Source organism: Dipteris shenzhenensis, chromosome 19 (genome assembly GCF_047967505.1).
Source record: "Dipteris shenzhenensis isolate YYH24624 ecotype China chromosome 19, Dip_SZ_1.0, whole genome shotgun sequence".
Taxonomy (NCBI): Eukaryota; Viridiplantae; Streptophyta; class Polypodiopsida; order Gleicheniales; family Dipteridaceae; genus Dipteris; species Dipteris shenzhenensis.
In genome coordinates this window covers 12522576-12530556 of record NC_141614.1, presented here as the reverse complement: position 1 = coordinate 12530556, position 7981 = coordinate 12522576, and the positions used below count along the sequence as shown (strand labels likewise).

The 7981-nt window shown below is 46.6% G+C and overlaps 1 pseudogene across 1 annotated transcript; it reads right to left on the bottom strand.

Moving 5' to 3' along the window:
* Positions 1-1136: 1136 nt before the first annotated feature.
* LOC147890096 (pentatricopeptide repeat-containing protein At4g39530-like) lies at positions 1137-5475 on the bottom strand (annotated as a pseudogene). The gene is made up of 2 exons (XR_015542690.1): positions 5218-5475; positions 1137-5075 (listed from the first exon to the last, which is right to left on the bottom strand). The product of XR_015542690.1 is annotated as a pentatricopeptide repeat-containing protein At4g39530-like (transcript).
* Between the last annotated feature and the right edge of the window lie 2506 nt (positions 5476-7981).

The following is a 7981-nucleotide window of genomic DNA, read 5'->3' as shown; positions in this document are numbered from 1 at the left end:
GGTGGGAGACTTAGAGCGAGTGGGAGTGGCCGAATTAAACTAAGGTCCCAAAGATATCAGTCGAAGCTTCTGGATGTGGGAAGCCTCTCAAAGCCTCGGCCTTCTTATATCTTCCCCTCTGCCTCCATCTCAGGTTGCCTTCCGCTCCCTTCTAGCTCCATATCAGGTGCCTCCAGGCTGCCTTCCCCTCTCTCGGCTGCTCCCCCCCTCCCTCCCATCTACAGCCTCTCCCTCCAAGCTCTCACTCATGCCGTTGCTGCCTCTCCCTCCACTCCCTCCAGGCTCACTCACCTAGCTGCCGCCTCTCACCACGCTCCCTCAGCTACATTGGTGGAAAAATAAAAAATGATCAATTAGTGGAGGTGCGTGGAAGGTAAGAGAGCAGAAATTCATAATTAACGTAAGGTGATTAAGGCATAACAGATTAAGGCGGTGGACAGTGAGGCTTCACATGACATTGAGGTTCTTCCATGCACCGACATCTTGGTCCCTATAAAGGCCAAGGCAGGACTTACAGAAGGAGAGCCTTTGAAAGGGGAGGAGCTTGGAGGGTAGAGGAGAAGGAAAGGGGGCTGCGGCAGCCTCTCACCGCAGCAGGGCAGAGAAGATGGCAGAGGGGGAGGGAATATCGAGGAGCGCAAGCCTGAAGAGGGAGGGGAGATCGAGGAGTGCATATTAAGGAGAGATCGAGGCTTAATTTTTGCAATTCAGCTATGCAAATGGAGGCAGAGAGTACGGACAGAACTAATTAATTGGATTCGCCTTCCTCTCAGGCAGCGTCCCACCCAAACCTCTCCACCCAACACTCAGCTGGGAATTTTCTATGTAAAATTACATTCAATCTGCAGTTGGTTCTGTGGAAATAGTGTTTAGTTTGTTGTAAGTTACAAATTTTTGAATCAAGGAGAGATGAATTGTGCTCGTGTTAATAAGAGAAGTTTACCATTATTCTTGAGTATGTCACACTGATAGAGACGCCACTGGAGAAATTCAGATGCCTGCAATAAGACAATCTCCCATTCATATAGATCTCCCCTAGCCAGCAGACAATCATAGCTTTCTTCACAACAACATCATCTATCAGAAAGTCATTACTTGGCGGCATTTAGATAAAAATCGTTCTATTCAGTCGTCAGACAAGGACGAATGTCCATCAATACAAAGATGACCAATGGACACAGTGCTTTGAAGGCATTGTACACGTCTGCCTGAAACCAAAAAGAGACAGACATCAATGACCACCAATCAATGGAACATCAACTGATGCAACAACATCGACAATCAGTAGTTCTTCAGCTTGTTATTTCCATACTGCTGCCTCGATCTTTGTCATATCATCCTGCATCTGAGCACTTGCAAAGATGTTCGACATCAAGACATAAGCTGCAACATCTTTTTCGTCCAGTCGCCATGCATGTTCAAACGCTCGTCTTCCAAGCTCTACATTACCCCACTTTCGACAAGCACCCAACACAGTATGCCACACCACTGGATTAGGTTGGAAAGGCATCTTCTCTACCATCGCTACTGCCTCATCTAATTGTCCTGCACGGCCAAGGAGATCAACCATGCTTATGTAATGCTCCAAAGTTGGAGTGATGCCATAAATTCTACTCATGGCCTCAAAATACTTGTGGCCCTTGTCCACGAGACCGCTGTGACTGCATGCAGTCAGAACACTAAGGAATGTGAATTCATCTGGCTTTATACCTTCTCCTCTCATCCTCTCAAGCATATGGAAAACAATTCTACTTTCTCCAAGCTGGGCATATCCTGCAACTAGTGCAGACCATGAGACTACATTTCGAACTGGCAGATTGTCGAAGACTTCCCGTGCTTTTGCAAGTAAGCCACATTTGGCATACATGTCAATTAAGGTGTTGCCAACAAAGGGATCCTTCTCAAGTTGTTTTTTGCGGACTTGAGCATGTAGCTCTTGGGCCTTGTCTATAGCTCCTAAGCTGCTACAAGCTTTCAAGCTGCAAACAAAAGTGAAAGCATTGGGACAGACGCCCTCCAGTTGCATCTGCTCGAAACAGTTCAGTGCTTCCTCATTAAGTCCATGTTCGACATATCCTGCAATTAGTGCAGTCCATGCGATTACATCTTGGACTGGCAGCCTGTTAAACACTTCCCGTGCTTTTGCAAGCAAGCCACACTTGGCATACATGTCGACCAAGCTGTTACCAACAAAAGGAGCTCTTTCCAATTCCTGTCTGACAATATAATTGTGTATTTCTTGCCCCTTGGTTAAGGCACCTACGCTGCCACAAGCTTTCAAGCTGCAAACGAACGTGAAGACATCCGGAGAGACTCCCTGCAATTGCATCTTTTCGAAACAGTGCAGTGCTTGCTCCCCAAGTCCATACTCAGCATATCCTGCAATTAGTGCAGACCATGAGACAACATCTCGAACTGGCAGGTTGTCAAAGACCTCCTGTGCTTTTGCAAGAAAGCCACATTTGGCATACATGTCCACCAAGGTGTTGCCAACAAAAGGATTTCTCTCCAATTCCTGTATGGCAACTTCACCGTGTATTTCTTGGCCCTTGTCGAAGGCTCCTATGCTGCCACAAGCTTTCAAGCTGCAAACATATGTGAAGGCATCTGGAGGGATTCCCTCCAATTGCATCTGTTGAAAGCAGTTCAGAGCTTCCTCACCAAGCCCGTGCTCAGCATATCCTGCAATCAGTCTGTTCCATGACAAGTCATCTCGGACTAGCAGTTTGTCAAACACTTCCCGTGCTTTTGCAAGAATGCCACATTTGGCATACATGTCAACCAAGGTGCTACCAACACAAGGAGAACTGTCCAATTCCTGTCTGGCAAGCTCAATGTGTATTTCTTGGCCCTTGTCTAGAGCTCCCATGCTGCCACAAGTCTTCAGGCTACAAACGAATGTGAAAGCATTTGGAGAGACACCCTCCAGCTGCATCTGTTCGAAACACATAAGTGCTTCCTCACCCAGCCCATGTTCAGCATATCCTGCAATCAGTATGTTCCATGACACTACATCTCGAGCCTGCAGGTTGTCAAACAATTGCTGTGCTTTTGCAAGCCAGCCACATTTGGCATACATGTCGACCAAGGCACTGCCAACCAAAGGATCTCTTTCCAATTCCTGTCTGGCAATCTCGGCATGTATTGCTCGGCCCATGTCTATGGCCTCTATGCTGCCACAAGCTTTCAAGCTGCAAATAAACGTGAACACATCTGGTGAGATGTCCTCTACTTGCATCATTTCAAAAAGGGACAGTGCCTCTTCACTAAGACCATGATCAGCACATCCTGCAATTAGAGCAGACCATGAGACTACATCTCGAACTGGCAGCTTGGCAAACACTTCCTGTGCTTTTGCAAGTGAGCCACATTTGGCATACATATCCACCAAGGTGTTTCCAACAAAAGCCTCTTTCCAACTCCTGTCTGGCAATTTCTGTGTGTATTTCTCGGCCCTTGTTGATGGCTCCTATGCTGCCACAAGCTTTCAAGCTGCAAACAAATGTGAAGGCATCAGGAGAGACACCCTCTAGTTGCATCTGTTTAAAACAGTTCACTGCTTCCTCACCAAGCCCATGTTCAGCATATCCTGCAATTAGTACATTCCACGATACTACATCTCGAACTGACAAGTTGTCAAACAGTTCCTGTGCTTTAGCGAGCAAGCCACACTTGGCATACATGTCAACCAAGGTATTCCCAACAAAAGGAGCTCTTTCCAATTCCTGTCTGGCAATCTCAGCATGTATTTCTCGTCCCTTGTCTATAGCTCCTATGCTGCCACAAGCTTTCAAGCTGCAAACAAACATCAAAGCATCTGGAGGAACACCCTCCAGTTGTGCTTGTTCAAAACAGTCCAAAGCTTTCTCACCAAGACCACGTTCAGCATACCCTGCAATAAGTACATTCCAGGAGACTACATCTCGACCTGGTAGTTTGTCAAACACTTCCCGTGCTTTTGCAAGCGAGCCACATCTAGCATACATGTCTACTAGGGTGTTACCAATGAAAGGATCTCTTTCCAATTCCTGTCTCGCAATCTTGGCATGTATTTCTCGGCCCTGGTCTATGGCTCCTATGCTGCCACAAGCTTTCAAGCTACAAGCAAATGTGAAGGCATCTGGAGAGATACCCTCCAGTTGCATCTGCTCGAAACAATTCAGTGCTTCCTCGCCACACCTGTGTTCAGCATATCCGGCAATCAATGCAGTCCAAGAGACTACATCTCTAACGACCAGCTTGTCAAACACTTCCCGTGCTTTTGCAAGTGAGCCACATTTGGCATACATATCGACCAAGGTGTTGCCAACAAAAGAAACTCTTTCCAATTCCTGTTTAGCAACCTCAGAGTGTACTTCTTGGCCTCTTTCTACATCGGTCAGCCTAGCACAAGCCTTGAGTAAGGCCACAAATGTATACGTGCTAGGATGTACAGAATCCTCCTGCATTTTCTGGTACAGGATAAGGGCATACTGTGAATCCCCACGATTAATATAACCCAATATGAGAGAAGTCCACGAATGCTCATTCCGATCAACCAACCTGTTAAAAACCTCCCGGGCATCACAAATGCTTCCACATTCCACCAACATTGGGACAAGGTAGTTCCCAAGAGATCTATGACCTTCCAGCCCACTTTTGCACAAGTAGGTACGCACGCGCTTGGCAAACGCTAGTCTTTTCCTTTTTCTGCACTTCTGCAAGATGCATACCAAGTTCTCAACCGCAGGCAGCTTGGGCATCCGTTCCAAAGACGTGAGTGCCTCCCCTAAGCAAGCCCCTAATCTCTCGCTGGTCATCTGCTTTAGATGCACTCCCCCGTATTTGAGATCTAAAGCTGGCCTTGCAATTGCTAGCACATACTGCTAGCTCGTCTATCAAGCGATGGTCTGCAAGCGTTGACAGGGCCTGATCATTTGATGTCTTGGTCTCCTGCATTCCCGTGCTTGCGTTTTCCGCGAACATGTCTTTAACCCAACTTAGAATTGTACCAGCCGTACATCCACAGCGACCCCTGGGTACTTCAGCTTTACCATTTTGTCAGGCTTTAGGTTGTCCCTGATTGCCTGCACAACCTTCTAGTAGAAAACGCTGAATGAATATTTAATTAATGAAATCAAACCACCCAGCCCGGCTCTCTCTCTCTCTCTCTCACACACACACCCCACACATGCACAAAGAGATGTATCACACTCATTTCGCGCACACGATGAGCACCCTTAATCCGGCCAAGATGCCTCTTTATTTGTGCATGCTGCGCGTACAGAGTCCCGAGCCGTCTCGAACAAAGGGGTCGTTGTAGTCCATGCATATACTGTCCTGCAAGAACTGTGTGAATTCGGTGACGCTGCAACCTCACGTAAGGCTGACGGGTTGAGCAAAGATGCACGAGGAAGGAGTGGGCACATTCGAAGTAGGGACTTGTCCATCACCATACGAGGGGGATTGGAAGAATAACGTATGTGCCGCGTACTCGCAGCTATTTGCATGCCTCTCAGTCGCACCTGGCAATCTCAGAATACCTCTCATCAATCCATCATTCAGGAAAACTACTCTAGCTCATGGGCATGCTACTAGTGCTACAAGCCTCTTCATTGGTGGCACTAGCTCACACATGACAGATCATGAATAGGCAAGATTGCCTTGCCACTTCCCTCCCATGTCCGAGATGCATTCAATGTACCATCGGCGGGCATAAGCCGCTCTAGTCTGTACACTGCTTAGGTCGCGTTCACACCACCCACTAGCCATCCTCCAAAAGGTGCTGTGAGTTTGCCCAATAGGAGGACACAGAAATCCCAAACACTCCATGGTCAACTGCTCTCATTGGGTCTCAAACCATATCCAAACTTCCTACTTCAACCATGGAAAGTGACAATATAAAAAATGGTCTCCCGGTCATGTGAACCAGAGCACCCGGTGACCATCCCTCCTATTCATAACTTCCTCCATTGCCAACGGGTAGAACCTGGCCTTGTGCTGTTTATAAACCTGCCGGAAGTTGGTCTATTCTTGGCCATGCAAAGGGTCTTAGGGATGAGTAGATTTTTGGGAGGTGGGTTGGGAAAGTGGGGGTTTGTAAGTAGTCGATCAAGTTGACCAGGTTATGGGGACTAGGGTTAGGTCTTAGTTTAATGATGTAGTTAGGAATGTTTGACCCAAATAGGAACTAATCCAGATCTTACTAAATTTGTTTTAGCAAGTTCTTTTATTGGAAGTACTTAGTACCTGCCCCCTTAGCCTTGCACAGCATGCAGTAGAAGAGTAGGAGGAGCAACAATAGTAGCAGTCGTGGGACGATAAGGGAAATTGCCTCACTACCACCTTACCCAAAGACTCAGAATAGTTACTATCAGGAAAGACGCATTCATCTATTCACATCTTCTGCAACAACAAGTTTGCTTCTTGCATTTCTTCTCTTGCAAAAAAGCTTGCCGTAGAGCAGTGATCGTGATGCTAGAGTTTCTATTGGCGCCGTTTTCTGTGGTTATTTGCAGCTTTTGTGAATGAAAGGGAGGGAGGGAAATTGGTTCATCTACCAACTCAATGGCTTTTTACCTATTGGCTTGGTGCGTCCCACAGAGAGAGAGAGAGAGAGAGAGAAAGAGAGAGCGAGAGCAATGGTTTCTTCAATAGGTTCCACATTTTGTAAGCCGGAGCCTCGTGATTTCTTCTATAGCTCTTCTTTTTCTCACATGACATTATTATGCTATAGATCTACTAGTTTAGCAAGTCAACTTATGTTCTGGACTTCCCCTCCTGATGCCTTCTGTGGATTCCCCAATTCACAATGTCGAGTTTTTTCTCAGAGATCAAAGGGGTGGATTTCAGTTGCCACAATGCTTATATTCCTATCCAAGCTAGCGGTACAAAGGCAATTGTGGCCACATATTCTTGGGTCTCAATTACTTGAACAACTCCATAACAAGGGCAATCCGATGTGGAGAATGTTGGAGTATCAATTTTGAGCTTTATGCAAGGAGGTATAGTAGATGGTGAGTGATGAAGGCAAAGGTTCCAAGCAAGGCCAGAGTGGTATCACCACCTTGTTCACACACAAATTGTTGCATTGAAGTCTTACAGCAACCATGATTTTCTTGGTCATTGCATGAGTGCAATATTGTTGCGCCAAAATCTCATTTTAATAGAATCATTCCTTGCGTGGGTGCCACACAATTACTAGCATTGCAAGGAGCTCACGGGCACGAAATGCAAACAAATGCTGCTAGTGCTACAAGCCTCTTCAATGGCACCTCCTTGTGGCACTAGCTCACACAAGTAGCACACCACCGGCACCACTCAGAGATCATGGGCATGCAAGATTGCCTTCCCATGTCCAACCCATGCCCCAGATGCATTCAATGTACCATAGGTAGGCATAAGCGGCTCTAGTCTGTACACTGCTTAGGTTGAGTTCACACCACCACTAGCCATCCTCCAAAAGGTGTTGTGAGTTTGCCGAATAGGTGCCCACGACATTAAAAAATGGGCATTAGTATTTGTGGTAGGTGGCATGAGTGTCGATTAAGCTAAGGTCTCAGGGGGAAATTTTGTATGAGACCCGATTAAGCTAAGGGAAAGGGAATCGAATTAAAAAGGCATAGTTTTTTGAAGATTTTGCAATCCACTTACAAGTCTGGCCTTCCCGCCTGCACCTCCAGAAAATCTACTTGGCCCCCTTATTTCCTGTCTCCCTTCAAGGACCCCTTGTTTCCTCTCCCCCTTTGAGTCCCTCTCACTTCAGCATCTCGCCTTGAGCCTTCAAGTAGCCTTAGACTTCTTGCAGTGTAGTGCATTGCTTCGCACGATACCACCCCCATGCCTTGTATTCTTGAAGTATGCTGCCTTCGCTCTGTAGTGTGATTTCTCCATTCCTTGAGTATTCCAAATGGACAGAGGGCCCCATTGCTCCACAAACCATGGTACATGTGCGTAAAGAATATGCTATAAAGAAAAACATTGTATTAGAAACATAAACTGA